At 48.3% G+C, this 17,870-nt stretch overlaps 1 protein-coding gene and 1 long non-coding RNA gene across 17 annotated transcripts in view; one reads left to right on the top strand and one right to left on the bottom strand.

Annotated features, from left to right (window-relative positions):
- The window catches only part of Camta1 (calmodulin binding transcription activator 1), an 858,665-nt gene that overhangs the window by 370,653 nt on the left and 470,142 nt on the right, over positions 1-17,870 (bottom strand). The gene's annotated exons all lie outside the window — the stretch shown is intronic.
- Positions 5,784-10,442, top strand: LOC116097075. Its single transcript, XR_004121210.1, has 5 exons — positions 5,784-5,968; positions 6,489-6,621; positions 7,424-7,585; positions 8,932-9,105; positions 10,259-10,442. It is a non-coding gene; the product is annotated as an uncharacterized LOC116097075 (long non-coding RNA).

The following is a 17,870-nucleotide window of genomic DNA, read 5'->3' on the forward strand; positions in this document are numbered from 1 at the left end:
TTTTTTTACTTTATTCCAAATTCTGATGACTGGAGATGTGAGAACAGTCAGTCCAAGGATCTTAAGTGAAGTGCCATCAAGTTCGCTGTAAAGTTAGCGCCGTGGGGGTCGGAACCCTTCACCCATGGCAACACGGGGTTCCTTCTAAGACCCCAGGATTAAATTCTTGTCCATTATTTTCTGCTATTTACTCTCCTGTAGAGCCCCCACAATAAAAGCAGGGTCTGTCCTGATCCAAAGGAGATGTCAAAAGCAAAATGAGAAAATAATGAAGAAGGGTTCGAAGCCAGCAGGATGGGGGCCTCCCAGGGCCTCCCTCTGCCTGCTCTGAGTACTGGGCTCCTGTCCCGGTTTTTGTGTTTTGGAGTTGGGCACTGATGCTTAAGGCAGCCATGGAGGAGATGGAGGTGGAGGGCTTTGGTGGAAGACTCCAGGCAAATGAGACCCACCCACACCAGCTGTTGACTCTGGGGAGCTGCAAGCTCCCGGTATTGGAAATAGTTCTGAGTCACAAGGCAGCAGGAGGCAAATTGCCCAGACCATAAACAAGTGGGAAATTCCAGCAAAAGTAGGGATTAGTGGGGCAGGCTGGACCCTCCCCCATAGCTCCAACTGAGTCATACTCAAAACAGAAAGGCAAGAGATTGCGGGCGGCAGGGTCTGAGGCGCGGAGGGGAAGGCGATTTCACAGCATACCGAGTACCTTTCACATAAAGCATGGAGGTGACTGCTTCGTGTACCGCTGTACCATGAAGGAGCAGTGCCTTCCCAAGGTACTGTTGATGGAAGTTGTGTCCTTGAAGCTGGAGAAAGGCACGAGTGTGGACGGATTTCCAGGAGGGAGGGCCGCCCCAACTGGCCCCCTATGGGTCACCTCTCAATCCCTATTTTCAGTCAGAAGACATAATCATTGTGTCTAAGGAAACTTATTTCTGGGGACCCCGGGGGCCTCAGTGGGACCAATAGAGACTTCAGAATGAAGGAAGGTGGGGAGTTCTGTCACACCACACGTGAGAGGCCAGGGCACTGGGCATCTCTTTGGGACACCGAGGCTGGGGTACAGCCTAGCTGCTGCATCAGGCACCCTTCTGACTTGACTCTTATCCTGTGTATCTCAGGAGGAGTCCACCCTTGCCCTCTCAGCCCCATAGCTCGCCATCCCAGGACTTCCCTGGGAGTTCCCATGGATCTTTCTCTGAGAATTCCCCTGCATATAACTGAAGAATCTAACAGGCTTTGTTCATTTCAGCCACAAATCATTTCCATTGGTTTCATTTCAACCGGAAGCCCTGAACCACATCCCAAGACACACACACACACACACACACACACACACACACACAAGCGTGCACGCCCGTCTGGGAAGGCAAGCACATGGAGCTGCCCTGTAAGGCACTGTTACAGGAAATGGGAAGAGCTGTAAAGATTAAATCAAAGGATCTCAGGCTCCAGCTGCAGCAAGGTCTGGTATAGTGCCTGCCTTGCCTCTGCACGTGCGCACACACACATACACACACACAGAGAGAGAGAGAGAGAGAGAGAGAGAGAGAGAGAGAGAGAGAGAGAGAGAGACAGACAGACAGACAGACAGACAGAGACAGACAGAGACAGACAGAGACAGACAGAGACAGAGGGACAGAGAGACAGAGGCTCCATCTACAGCAAGGACTGGTGTAGTAACTGCCTTGCCTCTGCACGCGCGTACACACACATACACACACACACACAGAGAGAGAGAGAGAGAGAGAGAGAGAGAGAGAGAGAGAGACAGACAGACAGACAGACAGACAGAGACAGACAGAGACAGAGACAGAGAGACAGACAGAGACAGAGACAGAGAGACAGAGGGACAGAGAGACAGAGGCTCCATCTACAGCAAGGACTGGTGTAGTAACTGCCTTGCCTCTGCATGCATGCGCGCACACGCACACGCTCGCGCGCGCGCGCGCGCGCACACACACACACACACACACACACACACACACACACACACAGGCTCCATCTGCAGCAAGGACTGGTGTAGTGCCTGCCTTGCCTCTGCAGGTGACCACAGAACTCCAACTCCGTAAAGCCCCCAGCAGATGCTATTATCAGAAAACGCACTTTTCAGGCCCTGGGCCTGGGAGAGAGAAAAGGCAGGGTGAGCCCCAAGTTTGCCCAGTTTGCTGACCTATCCCATGGGGCAGTGAAGCCCAGTTGACTGATCACAGAAAAAAAAATCAAAGCTAGAGGTGGTCATTGCCTATTTGGGCTCTACAGAGAGGGATGTACGTAGGGGTATCCACAGAGTGGGATCTACAGAGACAGATGGCCTGGAGGTCCCTGGGAGGTACGCAAAGCTGCCCACATGCAGAGACCTAAGCTGAGCATGGGTAGAAATGAGGACCTTTGAATCCCTGCCTATCTGGGTTACAAACTCTTTGCTGTGTACATAGGGTGATCACTCAAGACTCCAGACAGGACAAGCCTTGGGGTAGAGGAACACAAACCATAATAACATGACAGAAATCTTCAAGAGGCCAAATAAAGACTCAACCCAAATCTGTCCAGATTGTGAGGCTCTGCCAGCAATCCCTCTCCCTCAGAGGGCCTATGGTTTGAATAACAGACATGATGTTCTTTTGGAAAACAGAGTCTCTACAGACTGCCTCTCAAAGTAGCTCTCTTGGCCATGCAGGTTGAATTGATCTGTAGATTTCTTAACCAAGATCAAAAGGGACTTTCTGATGAGGAGGCGCTTGATTTTGCAAAGTTAGGATCTTTCTGGCAAACGGCTCATTGGTTTGGGCTCATTGTTTAGCTGTTAGAAGCATGAACTACTCTTGCAAAGGATGCTTGTTCAGTTCCTGTGCCACATCGGAAGGATGGCAATCACTTGTAACTCTGGCTCTATGAGATCTGATTATAGTATCCCAGAAGCCAAAGTCAGAGGGAGGGGCAGACAACGTGGGAAGGAAGGCTTGTCTATACCAAGCTTCTGATGGGAGTGGCAGTCAGTTAACAACTGGGAAAAGAAATCTTTAAAACAAAGACCCAGGGCTGATGGCAGCTAGGTGGCAGAGAGCCTGGTTAGCATATGGCTCCTGTGACCAATAAGGCCACCTACACTTGTGTACACACACATGCACAAACATACACAATAAAAGAATAAATCTTTTTAAAGGGTTGTTTGTTTTTTCAGTGCTGGGGCTGAGACCCGGGGCCGTGGTCTTTCTAGGCAAGCATCCCGCCATTAAGCCAGGATCTTTCTGAGTCTACAATTTCACAGATTTATCTTCCCAGGTGCTCCCCTCCCCCTTCTCGGCCATTGTCACCAGAAGTTTGGTTCAGTCAACCCTCCCTCCACATTGGCAGTCTCTCTGAACTTGTCTTCTGAGTGACAATCCCCCAGTTTTCACCCCACTTAAGTCCCCGTGTTTTTTTTGTTTGTTTGTTTGTTTTTGGTTTTTTTGTTTTTGTTTTTGTTTTTTTTTTTTTTTTTTTTTTGCCAGCTTTCCCTTTCTACCAGAATGCTAAAAGTTTTCTGTGTGAGCCTGGGTCCTTGGCCATTTTCTCTCCTTTATACTCTTTCTTTTGGTAGTCATCCATGATCGATGACTTCAAGCATCTGCCTCTCTAGTCTGAATGCTCCCTTGAGCCTCAGACTTGGAGAATCAATTGGCTATTCAATTCCTATACTTGGATGTCACTGTTACAATGGCCTAAAGAACATCTTCCTTTCCATCATTCTTCAGCCTGCTAATGGTACCACCACTCACCCCGTTTCTCACCTCCCCAACTTCAGAATCATCTCTGATGCATCCTCCTCCTCCCTCCAGACCAAACCTGGATTCTTTTAAAAACACTGTCTTCATCTTATATATGTGGGTGTTTTACCCACATGTATGTATGTGCACCACATGCACATACCTACAGAGGACCTCTGATTTCCTAGAACTGCAGTTACACAGATGGTTGTGAGGTACCATGTGGATGCCAAGAACAGAACCTGCGACCTGCGGACTCAGTACGTGCCCTGAAGCATGTGGACTCAGTACGTGCCCTGAAGCACTGAGCCACGACTTCAGCCCCCTTATCCAAGTTCTTGACACGTTCTATCAACTATATCTTCCGTGACACTCCAATTCAGCCCAGTCCAGCTCCTCCCAGTATGGTTAAAAGTTACCGAGTGCTTATCTACAAGTCCACATCAGGCAGCTGTGGGCTCCCTGTCAGAGCAACACTGTGCTGCCGTGACCTGCGCCTCAACTCCCATGCGTTGCGTAGAAATGGGTACATGTTCTCGGTGTCCTTTAATTTCCCTTGTAAAGCGGGAAGCCCCCAAGGGTCCTCCCATGGAGACCGCTAGGATGTTTGGGGTCTCACCCTTACACTCATCTGCAGGTCGTGCTGCAAGAGTCCACGGAAAGCCCATGTGGCAAGGGACTGAGGGGACAATCAGCAGACAGCAACTGAAGTTCTTAGTCCAAGAGCCTGAGAAATGGAATTGTCCCATCAACTGTGGGAAGGAAGCCCGGGAGAGACCCTACTCCCCTGCGCCGGTAATGCCTCTGCTCAGTTTTAAGCCTCGGCAAGCAGACTGTGGCATGGACAAGGACTCCACAAATATTTGTTGAACTGATGATCAATTTCACAGAGCAGGCTTTGCCTGGGTTACTACGTGCTCATAAAATGGAGACTCTATGGAAGCAGCCTGGGACACTCTTCCCAATCCACACTCTGTCTCAGAGGCAGCTGCTTTCTGAACTTCTTCAGCTAGTATTCGAAGTGGTTTATCACACACCCAAATCTGCGGGTGTGTTCAAATCCAAAGAAGCACACAGCGGGCCTCCCCTGAGGAGGAGCACTGGTTGAAGAGGCCCACGTCAGCAGTCAAAGGGCAGTGGAGGCATTTACTTCTCAGCTCCGTAGCACTGACAGGCCACAGATGGGGGTGGGAGACTGTTGCGACCCTAGCTCCGTTGCTCTCCATGCATGTGGGTGAGGCTCCTGTGCTCTGGGTTTAGGCCAGGTCCTGCTCTGTACTGTGTATGCCTTGACTAGGTCACCAAGCCATTGAGAGCAGGTGACACTCAGACTCAGGCTTTATAGACCAGAAGCCAAGGCTGAAAGCCCAGGGCACGCAGGAAGAATAACAGAAAATGGACCCACAGGTCTCTAGGGCAGCCGACTGCAAACACACTTGTCCGTATTTATTGCCCTGCTGTTTTCAACAACTAAGAAAGGGAAGTGGCTTAGATGCCCATCAACTGACGAATGGATATATAAAATACTCGACTTAGACACAACGGAATTTCATACAGCAATAAAGCAAAATGAATCATGACATTTGCAGGAAAATATATGGAACTGGGGATTGTGTTAAGCGAAATAAGCCAGGCTTGGAAAATCATACATGTTTTCTTTCATAAGAAATGGAGTGTGTGTGTGTGTGTGTGTGTGTGTGTGTGTGTGTGTGTGTGTAAAGCAGCAAGGGACTATTGGAGGAGAGATGAGTTTGTAAGGGAGAAGGGAAGGGATAAAAAGAGGGTAATGGAGTATGTGATGTGACACCAAAGGGGGTACTATCTGTGGGGAGGAGGGAGGATTAGCAAGAAGGAAGCAGGGGAGTAGACTAAGGTAGAGAGAGGGAGATGAACTGGAATCATATATAAAATGTATAAATTGCCACAATGAGGCCCACCATTGTAAACAATAACAAAAGAAATGGGTCTGCTGTCGGGACACCGAGGTCAGAATGTGGGCTGCTGTCGGAACACCGAGGTCAGAATGTGGGCTGCTGTCGGGACACCGAGGTCAGAATGTGGGCTGCTGTCGGGACACCGAGGTCAGAATGTAGGCTGATGCCCCTGGCATCAGGATGTGGAGGTCCGTCTACAGGCTGGTGCCCCAGTACTACATGGCAACTGCTAGGCAGTAACCAGAAGGCTGCATCTTCCTTCTTGGACTTACATATATGAACAGAAAAGTAAATGGAGGAATGGGCTTGGGAACAGGATGAAGATGGAGATGAATTTCAGGGCACATCTCTCCAGGGAGAGCTAGGGACATACTTGTGATCAAGAGCTTTGGACTTGGAGGCTATCGGGGAGATGTGCTGCGTACCATGTGGGGGAGGGGCTGGGTACCATGGGGAAATGTGTTGGGTACCATTGGGGAGATGTGCTGCGTACCATGTGAGGGAGGGGCTGGGTACTATGTGTGGAAGGTGTTGGATATCATGTGTTGGGGGGTGCTGGGTACCATAGGGAAATGCGTTGGGTACCATGTGGGAAGGTGCTTAGTACCATGGTTGGGGAGGAAGGTGCTGGGTACCAGGTGAGTGGGGCTGCTGGGTATCATGGCAGGGGAAGTATTAGGTACCACCAGTGCTGGGAGACTTTACCCTGGGCTGGGCTGGACTGGGCTGGGCTGGGCTGGGCTGGGCTTCTCTGAAGGCTGAGATATGGATGACCTTCATCCATGCTGACTATAGCCCTATCCATGAGGTTTCTGCAGGAGCCCAGCCAGGCACCCATTTGGATTCTGGAACCTGAACTGAGCCTGAGAGTTTGGAGAGATTCAGCTTCAGGGTCAGGCTGACATTTCTAAGAGAGCAGTGGGGATCTCTTCTTTCAGAAGGTGATAAAGCCTGAGGATGGGTGGCCAGGCTGGGTAGCGAGGGGAGAATGGCTTGAATGAAGCCTGCAGCCTCTCCAGGGGCCAGGCCATTCCCTCAAGATGGACATATCTACACAGCATGCAAGGCCACCCCCAGAAATCAGACGATTTGCTGTTTCTGTTAACTAAATTTGGTTAGAGAACTCCTTTTTCCGTGTGAGCAGGACTACAGGGCAGTTGCAAATTGATCCCCAGAGAAGGCTCCTTGCAATCAGCTGCCCCTCTAGCTTACGCCACAGGAGCCCAGGAGCGAGTCACCACCTCCGCAATCCAATCTCCATATATTCCATTTTAAAAATATTTCATTTCTGGCCAGCGGTTCCTAGATCGCCAATTTGATTTGGTTTCTATAAATGGATTTTTTTTGTAGTGTAGGTGGAAAATATATTTAATTTCAAATATCTGCAAACTAAAATATTCAATATAAACATCACAGTATGCTTGAGCCGGGCATGCACCCCACAAAGCAGAGGCCAGCTTGGAGGCAGACACTCTAGCCTCGGGACAAGATTCTCTGCTGTTTTCATTTCTGCTGCTCTCGTCACGGACACAGGAGAGCTGGTGTCTGCTCTGCAGGGGTTCTCCCTGCCTCCAGACACGGCTAGAAAGCGGGCCACTCACTTGAACTCCAACTAAGAAATCAGCCGTGTGTGATAGCCAGTGCTCTCCAAGGGCGACCCAGCCGTGCAACAGAGCCACACTGACTGTGTTGGACCCTCGGCCACCCCTCTACAGCCAAGTTCTCCGCCCTTCTTCTCTTCAGCCAGAAAAATCTGTGAAGGCACAAAGTCTGGTGCCCAGCCTCCTGAGCCCCAGCAGCCACTGTAACCCCAGCTGGCATCTCTCCAGCTGAAGCTAATTCACCACCAGGACATGGCGTGGGCCCGGAAGAGCAGCTAACTCTGCCGGAGGTCACAAGGCAAGGGTGTGCTGAGGCTGGTTCTCCCTCTGCACACCCCACAGGGGGGACCCTTCCTGCTCCTCCAGCTCCCAGGTTGCCCCAACTCCCCAGAATCTCTCAGTTCTCTCTGTTCACATGTCCTTTCTCAGTCTAGACCCAAGGTGTTCATTTTCTCAGGACACCAGTCATTAGGCCAGGTCTGGTGTCATTTTGACTTGATTCCAGATCCCGTTCTGAGATCCCAGGGAGACATGGTTCAATCCAGTGTACCCTACAGCAGCTCAGGTACAGAGAGCTTGCTTTATGCATAAGGAATCTGGGCCCTTCCTCTTGCTATCTTGTCTTACCCAGGCTAGCCCTTCACTTGGTCTCTTCAATCCTCTGGGACAAGGCCTCTAGTCCAGCCCCGTCCCTCCACCCTTCACTCACCCCCCCCCCCACAGTGCACTTGCAGACACCCCCAAATCTCAGAGGTATCCCTCAGGTGCTTCATGTCTGCACTACCACAGTGAACAGCAACCAGCTTGACACCTAGAGCAAATTAACAATGGCTACAGTTACTGAATCCCATCAGAAGCGTGGGCTGGGATGTGGGGGCCAACCAGGCAACGGCCTCTCCCACTGTCCACTCCATACTCAGTGCTACTTCAGTCGGGAAAGTCCTTTGCCACACTGCTCTACCTCCACCCCGGATGCCATCTCTCTGCCCTGTGTGTCCTGAAGAGATAACTTGGCTTACCTTTCCCTGGAAGTCACAGCTTCTCTAGGGATCGAGGCAGGTCATCATCTCAACTGGCAGAACAAGCCCCACAACAGTGGCCACAGCCTTTGAGATAGGGTCCTGTGTAGCCCAGGCTGGCCTCTAACTGATCTTGAACTTCTGATCCTCTTCCTGTCTTCCCTTTGATATATCTTCAGTCTATCAGTTCTGCTCCCCCAGTGAGCCCCAGCAACACACACAAGGTGCAGCACATGGTGAGTGGTGAGCTTGCTATGCGGCCAGGTCACCTGTGCCATTTTATCCATGTTAAAACTGGTGTTTCTCTCCAGCACACCCATTTTACAGATACAGGAGGCAGACAATGGTAACAGCGGAGTGTATGGAGAGCACATCTTTACTGAGGACATCTTATCCACATCTCATGGAAGACAGGAACAGCACAGTATTTGTGGGGGGGGGGGTGGAGCTGCAGAGAAGGGTGAGCCTGCAGGCCACTGACAGGATAGTTCAGAGCAGCCCCTGCATGGAAAGCTAATCGGGGGAACAGAACAGAGCCCTACAGGAACAGGGGAATGGATACTGGCTTGCACGTGGCTTCTTTTCTGCCTCCTGTGTTTTCCTCTATAATCATGTGCCAACATATTTGTAGAGCACTGCAATTGGCTTGACTGGTTCCTCGTGGGATAGTCAGATGTTCTCAGATCCCTGTCATCAACCCCACTGCAAGATGCCACAGGTACTCTGTTATCCGTAGTCCTGATCACTGCCTGTCGTCCATCCTTCCTGGCTCAAGGCAACAGACCCAAGCCCCCTTGTCCCCAAGGTGACTATGTTTACACCCTCCTCAGTCTGTCTGCTTAAGAAGGGTGGGCAGCCTGGCTTTCCTGCCCATACGACCCGCTCCACACAGCCTCCAGTGGAGCCACAGCTCAGGGATGGTGAGAGAGGTCACTGGGAGCCAGTTTTCTGGGTCAAAGAAAGCATCAAAGGGGGTTTTAATGGTAGTAAGAGAGGCCATCATCAGATGTCCCAAGCTAGCCCACTGAGGGAAAGAACAAGTCCTGAGCGAGGAGTTGGCAGCTGGCTCAGAGCTCATCCAGATTGCGTTCTTCCTTAACCGTGGCAGTCGTCAGCAAGGTGACAGACAGAAAGAACAAGAAGGATGTCCTATGGGTGGAGGAGAAGGCTGGAGTCAGGCACAGGGCAGGCAGAATATGCAGGAAACTCGTCTCAGGGACCCAAACCGCTCTGAGCTCGGTACCCGGGCACCGAACATGCAGGATCCATGTAAAGGGCACACTAGGACAGAGGCTATGCTCAAATTCTTTATCTCCATCAGTAATCAAGATAGTCCATGGGAAATAATCCCATAAAGTTATGCTATAGTGGTGATGTGATCTTATCCCATATCCCTCAATTGTACAAAGAAAGGCAGGGGTGCAGACCCCTGGGCACTGCTGAACCCCAAAAGTCTCCACAGAACCATTGTGTGCGCCTCATCTCCAGATAATCCAGAGCCCTGTGCCCAAGAAGCACAGCCCCTGAAGGGATAGGACTGGCAAGACTGAGGGCTCACTTCTTACCCAATCTACAAAGAAAGAATCCACAAATCATACATACACATGGACACACACACACACACACACACACACACACTTTTCTCCTCCCATCAACATCATCAACCAAAACCCCAAACCAAACAGGATTTAGAAGGCAACGCCATGGTAATTTAAAAGCCACTTACTACCTTGTGCAACTCAAGCTGGTAAATTGAATGGACGGCGATATGAAAATATTTCATTAGATTTTTTTTTTATGCTGAATTAGGCTGGTGCAATTATGTTGGGTACTCAGAATCTGCATTAGTCTAAAACTATTTTACAGTTTTTCTAATTTAGCATGATTAATTCTTTCTCTTAAGGACACACTTACTCTCGTGTTCTGATTGTTTCTCTGTCCTGACTTCTCTCTGCTAGGTACACCTAACTCATAAGGAGTCTTAGTCCAGGGACTGGGATCCAGTTTCTCATTTACTTACCTGGGAAGATGATCATTTTGTTCTTGGTTTTGCAACAATTATTTTCTCCACGGGGCAGATCAGGACATTGACATTAACTGTGATGTACCTCATCCTATTAAAAAGGTGCTAGAAACCCCCAAGCCCAGGAGGCTGTTTGTAAAAGAAATTCTTGTGTTGGTTTGCAAGGTGGAGATTTTGCCTAGTTTTAAACAAATAAATAAATAACCAGTCTGTGTTTTTAAAACTAGACTGTTGGGGATGAGCAGTGCGCCATCCCTAGATGAAGGGCCATAATGTGTGTGTGTGTGTGTGTGTGTGTGTGTGTGTGTGTGTGGCAGAGAGAGAGAAAGAGAGAGAGAGAGAGAGAGAGAGAGAGAGAGAGAGAGAGAGAGAGAGAGAGAGAATAAATTTGCTTTCTCCAGGGAGGTTATGCAATCTCAAGGAATAAGTCATAAATTCACATAAATACACAAACACTAAATGGCCTCAATAGGGTGTGTGTGTGTGTGTTTGTGTATGCATGTGTGTCTGTGTGTGTATGTATGTGTGTGTATGTGTATGTGTGTGTCTATGTGTGTGTGTGTGTGTGCGTGTGTGTAAAACTAATTATAGGAAAAGAGGTCATGAATTTAGGATGGGAGACACAAGGAGTTGGAGAGTGAGAGTGAGAGGTAGAAATGATTTAAACATAGTTCTACTCATGTTTGAAATTCTCAAACAAACAAACAATAAATACCCTGGAATACATTTAACAGAAGGCACTTTGGGGACAGGACTAGAGGGACCCCATGTCCCAGCAAGGAGTGGCATCTGGCCAGAGAACACAGACTGCTACCATGATGCCTGCTCTACGCGCTCTCCTTCAGAGAGCTTATCAGTGGGAACACTCGGCTGCCTTTGTAAAGAGTCTGGTTCTCTAAGTCAAAACAAATGTGTGCTGTCACATTGGGGATTCTTGTTAAGAAAATATTTGGGTTTTTTTTATTTGTTTGTTTTTTTTGCTTTTCATCAATTCTCTCTCAATCTGGTTCTAATAATAATAGCTTTAAGAGCATGAAGATTCCAGCACCAGCGTCTTTCTCCGGCACACACCCTGTTGCTGGTACGCCAATTCTGAAGACTATTTCCATCCAACCAGACACCAGTGCCATTAGTCCACCAAAAGCCTTTGGAGGCCATTTACATAGAGATGCTTTAACATGCTAAATGTAAAATGCAAAGTGCAGAGCTCTCCTGGACGGAATGAGATGGGAGTGACATGGGCACCGTGGCCACCGCAGCATCCTGCCGTCACCACACGCTCCTTCGGCAGCATGCAACCCCAGCAGCTTCTCTCTATAAAACTCCAGGCCCAGGATCCCTAATGTAGGGCAAGAAGGGCCTAGTGCACAAGCAGGGAACTTGGGAAGAATCATCATATCAGCCAAGGGGGCCAAGAGGGAGCTGAGGAGGTGGGGGGCTCTATGTTCTTTCCTAGGGGTACACTGTGGAGATGTGGGGGGATGATGTGGGGGCTTTTGATTGACTGGGAAGCCAGAATGGGCAGAGGAAGCCAGTGTGAGGACAGGCATCCTCTGTGCCAGCACTCTGGCCCCACGTCAGCTAGCTAGACCCAGAGACTGGACTCCGGCCATTTGCTAGCATTAGTATTAATATTATAGTATTACTGTTAGTGGAATGGTTATACACCCATAGCCCGGGTCTTGGTAGCCACAGTAACCTAGGCTTAGCCACCCATCCTTTTGATTATTATTGTTTCTTAAGAGAGGATGTCAGTCCCTGGTGTTGTAGTTACAGGGCCGCTCTTAGCACAACAGTCGAAGGACCGGAGCCTGGGTCCTGGCAGACATAACAATCTAGGCTTAGCCGCCCATCCTCCGCCGGTCACTTAGTGAAATAACCGTGAAAGGCAGAGAAAGAACATGGCCAAATCGGGACCCCCTAACTCTAGCTTTGGGGGTCATGACATGAGGTTTAGGTTTAAACGGAAGGCAGGAGGTGTCTGTAGCTAAGTGGTCCAGGTCCAGGTATAGTCCCAGCCATCATTGTCTCGGCTCCAGTCTGTCCTGCAAGGTGGTCTGACAGGTTGTTAGAACTGGGTGGAACCTCTCTCAAGAATTCCAGTTCCCTTCTCCCAGGGAGGCACACCTAGGAGAAATCCCAACTTCGGGTCTATTTGTTTTAGTTGTCTGATAGCCAGAGGGAGGGGGGCAAGCTCTTGAGTCTCATTATCGTCATTGCTACGGGGTTTCCATTGCCTTATTGTTACCATGCTGTGAACAGATCACGGGGCTTTGCACATGTCAGCCAAGAGCTGCAACACCAGGCTAAATCCCAAGCCTTGATAGGACTCTCTGAAATTTGTGGGAATGAAAGCGTCCAGTGGAAGACTGTGCTCTGAGCTTCCTGTAACCACTACAGGCCATTCCTGGGGCCGCTCTCTTACTCCCCTCTAGTCCTTGCCTAGCTGGGGTCCACTTCCTGACCTCCCTTCCAGGACAGGAACTGGTCCTCTCCAGCCTGGGGACTTCCCTCAGTGCTGAGGCTCTGGCTGTGGGGGCAGGCGTAGGAAGATGGGCTCTCAGAACCCAACCCTATTTTGATTGAGACTTTTTAGCATTCAAGCTCATGATGTCCCACCGCCTTGCTTGGTGGGTTCCCGAGGTAGCAAAACCAGATGCTGGTGGAGAGAGCTGGGCCCCAGGCGCTGTGGGAAGCGTCGGGCAGGAGGCCAGCCGGTTACCTCGGTGCAAACCTAGCCATTTTGTTTATGGTGTTCTGACAATGCGCAGGGCTGCTTCACCTTGTGCCAAGCTGTTTGACATTCTGCTGAGGTAGCTTCAGCTCGAAAGGATGACTCCTGTGACTTTGACAGCTTTGGGGGCCATGGTTCCCCTGACTTTGCTGCTCCGAGGCCTAAGCCATCTGTAGCTTCTTCCTTCCCACGCCTGGGGCCCGGAATGTCAAAACTGATCAGGGAAAGAAAACTGACTAAAAGCTATGCAAGCAGACAGAAAGTGTATGGTGTGTGTGTGACTAAAAGCTATGCAAGCAGACAGAAAGTGTATGGTGTGTGTGTGACTAAAATCTATGCAAGCAGACAGAAAGTGTATGGTGTGTGTGTGGGGGAAGAGTGTATGGTGTGTGTTTTGGGAGGGGGGAGAAGAGTGTATGGTGTGTGTGTGGGGGCGGGGGGAGACAGGGTCACTCTGTCTTGAGCAATAAAAGGAGAAGCCCTCAGATCTGAGTCTGCACCCGGCATCTGCCCATCTTCCATGTAGTACAGGTTCACTAGATGAGAACACTCCCACACTTATCACCTCCCAGTGGCTCTCGCTATTCTCAGCTTAAGTTCTAAAAATTCCTTTGAGGTTCATGGGCCCTGCAAAGTTCAGTTCCAACCTTTTTCTCATCACTGCCCCCTTCAGGCTGCAAGTACACCAATTGACATTCATGCCTTTCCTCTAGCACATGTCCCTTCTGGTGCCCCAGGACCTTTGCACATACTGTCCCTTAGTTCTCTGTTGCTTCCTCTCCTTGTTGACAGTGTCCATGAAACACCCGGTCTCCCATGCTTCCTTTAAAGGTCCCCAGACAAGCTGACCACCTGCTGTAAGATCTCATGCCTCTAGTACTTTTCCTTGCAGTTGCTGACATAGGTTTTCTCAATCAATTAGGGGGTTAAATTGTACTTCTGTCAGTGGATGGGGTCAGTTCCCATATATCCTCTCCTGGTTCTTGTAAGATGCTCAATAAATATTTCAAGAATAATAAACCTACCAAAGCCAGGTCACTGGGAGGAGAAACCTCTGCAATTTAAAGTAGAAAGCAGGGCACACTGGAGGAGCCTGAGCTTGAGAGGTAGGGAGTTTTGTCTTTGAGTGGAGATCTCTGATGAGCTAAGTGTCCTGAATTACATAAAAACCTGTCGAGTTGGTTTATCACTGGTCAGACAGTGTGCAGTTATTGAAAAAGTATCTGAGAACTGCTTGGCACAGCAAGGTGTACCCTCCATTGCATTGTTCTCGCCATCAGTGTTGTTATTAAAGGGCCAAGTGGTGGGTGGGAATCTTCCGACAGCAGCCCAGGTTGAAGGCACCGTATAGTTCTTCTCCTTGGACTGGGTGACAGAACTATGTGTTGTGGGAACTGAACCTGGGTTTTTGGCAAGAGCAGTAACTGCTCTTAACTGCTGACTCATCTCTCCAGAACTGCTGAGTCATCTCACCAGAACTGCTGGGTCATCTCTCCAGAACTGCTGAGTCATCTCTCCAGCCCCTACACAAATAATTTTTGCTGAGTAACCTCTCCCATTCCCAGTACTTCATCCTGCACAAAGTCACTGGTGACAGCCACGCTAGCAAAGTTTCAGCTCCTAAACTCCACTGATGGTGCCACCAACACACACCCAGCATCACCAGGATGTGCCCAGGAGTAGACCCAAGAAAGCAATTAGGCAAGGAGGGAAGGCTTACACACAGCGAGCCTTCAAAACACACCGGGAAGGATTCCTGACTGGGTATAAAGGTATCACTGGCAGGATGAAGTGTAACATCCTCAAGTCCAGCAACTATGTCAAGTGCACGGTTTCACAGTCATTTAGAAAGAAGCTCCTCACTTGCAATAGAGTCCAGTGACAATGTATGTGAATGCCAATGAAATTACCTATGTAATACAGTGTGTGTGTGTATGAGAGAGAGAGAAAAAGAGAGAGACTTATTGCCACACCTGACTACATTAATTGATCCCCAGGACCCCATGATAGAGAGAACCAACTCCCATAAGTTGTCCTTTGACCTCTACAGCCATAATATGGCATGTGGTATATGGCATGTGGCATGTGTAACCTTCTTCATATAAATGTAATTACCTTTTTAAAATGTATCTCTTTGGAAGGTCTCCCCCAGGGGCTTTCCTCACCCTGTCCCAATTCCTGCGCCTTTAGTTGCAGTATTGAAATCAGAAGTGTAACTCTTACACATTTAAGTTGTCTTTATAAATCCATTTAGCTATTCAAAGCATGTTTTATATAAAGTGTAGAATCAGCATGCTGCTGTCTATGAGACAAGTAGGTGGAGTTTCCATGTCACAAATACAGATCAACTTGGGGGAAACTGTTACCTGAATAACATCAAGTCTTCAAATCCATGAACATGGTATGTCTACTCCATGAACATGGTATGTCTGCCCTATGAACAAAGTGTGTCCAGCTCATTTACATGGTGTGTCCTCCCCCCATGAACATGGTGGATCTAGTTAATGAACATATATACCTCTCCACTGAAAGTCCTTTCACTCAACAGCTAGCTGCAAATGCCAAGTACTTACATATTTTGCTAACTTCATTCTGGACTATTTCAATGTGTTACATTGTCACAGTGTATTTTACTTGACCTCTGTTTTCTAACATTCTTTGGAAACATACTTGCTTTTTATCAATTCACCTGGTTTCCAGTGGACTTTCTGAATTCATCTATCAGTTCAAATCAGTTTTTCATAGTTAGTACTGTTTTCAACGAACAACAGTCATTCTTTCCCACCCATAATGCCTTCAGCACTTCTCCTTGTGTGTAATGCCTTCAGCACTTCTCCTTGTGTGTAATGCCTTCAGCACTTCTCTTGTGTGCTGAGCTTCTTTCCAAGGCCTCCATCTGGGCCAGCATTGGGGTGAAGTGATAGAAGGCCGCCCCAACATTAGGGAGAAGCACCACAACAGAACACTAGTTACGGTCATCACAGCAGACTTTTTAAAAGTACATATGTGTATATATGTGGGCATGCATGTGTATATATGTGGGGACACACAGAGACACACAGACGCACATTATACACATACACACATATGTGCGTGTATATATGTGGGCACACAGAGACACACAGACGCACATTTTACACATACACATGCACACATATGTGTATACATGTGGGCACACACAGAGACACACAGATGTACATTATACACATACACATGCACACATATGTGCGTGTATATGTGTGGGCAAGCACAGAGACTCACAGATGCACATTATACACATACATATGCACACATATGTGTGTGTATACATGTGTGGGCATGCAGAGACACACAGACGCACATTATACACATACACATGCACACATATGTGCATGTATAAATGTGGGCATGCACAGAGACACACAGATGCACATTATACACATACACATGCACACATATGTGCACACACCACATACACATACATATATATATATCACATGGACACACATATATGCACACAGAGAGACATATGTGCATGCATATGTGCACACAGGGACACACATGCACATGCATAGACTTCACACACACCCCTCACAGTCCAGGTGTAGAGATCAGAGGACAGACACAGGTAACTGCCTTCACCTTCTACCTTGTTCAAGACAAGGTCTCTTTCACTGCTGTGTCCTTCCAGCTGGCTGGCTCACGAGCTTCCAAGAATTCTCTGTCTCTGTCTCATTACTTTATTATTAATTACGTTCACACTGCTGTGAGAAAATTCCATGACGGAAAGTATCATATGGCAGAGTTTATTTGGGCCTATGGTTCCAGAGGGATAAGGGCCCACCCTGTCTAGGAAGCATGAAGGCAAACAGTAAGACAGCAACAGCATCAGCATGAGGCCGGGAGCTTATATCCCAACCGCAATCAAAGCAAACCAGAAGCGGGACAGGCTACTCCCTCTCAAGCCCCACCCACCCTGTGATACACTTCCTCCCAAAAAGCTGCATCCACCCCAGACATCAATAGAGAAGCCGAGCCTTCCCTTCTGACTTCACGTGGATTCTGGGGATCCAAACTCCGGTCCTTATTCTCGCCCAGCAAGAACTGTACCCACTGAGCCCTCTCCATCCTGAGACGTCATTTATCAGATAGTAGGAAACCCCTCTATGCCTACTTTGCTGAGAATTTTTAAAAATTATGAATGAATACACAATTATGCCATTTTCCGTAGCTGTTGATAAGATTATATGGTCGATATCCTTTGTTCTCTGAACACAGGCAATTACATCGATTTTTTCAAATGTTAAATCAATCTCGCACATCCCCAGTTAACCCTATTAATCATGGTGAATTATTCTTTTCACACGTAGCTGCATCCCCTTTGCTAATACACTATTAAGGATTTTTCCAATTATGTCTCCGCCGGTTATTGGTCTGTAGTCTTCTTGTAACGCCTCGGTCTTGACTTATGATCAAACATACGAGCCTTGTGAGATGAACTTCTTGAGTGAAGTGCTCCATCTTCCTCTCTCCCGAACAGTGTTCAGTAAGGTTAGTGTTCTTCTCCCCTTAAATGTCTGACAGAACTCAGCATGGGAGACTCCTCTCCATAGGAAGTTTTATAATTAGAAAATCAATTTCTTTAATAAATATGGAATGATTTAGATATTCTGTTTCTTCTTGTGCGAACCTTAGTTACTTTTTTTTTCTCCTTGAGACATTTTCCCATTCCATTCGTGCTACCCAATTAATCCCCGTAAGGTTTTGTGCTACTCTCTTACATACACTGGAGACAGTGCTACTCTCTAACATACACTGGAGACAGTGCTACTCT

Source organism: Mastomys coucha, unplaced genomic scaffold (genome assembly GCF_008632895.1).
Source record: "Mastomys coucha isolate ucsf_1 unplaced genomic scaffold, UCSF_Mcou_1 pScaffold18, whole genome shotgun sequence".
Taxonomy (NCBI): domain Eukaryota; kingdom Metazoa; phylum Chordata; class Mammalia; order Rodentia; family Muridae; genus Mastomys; species Mastomys coucha.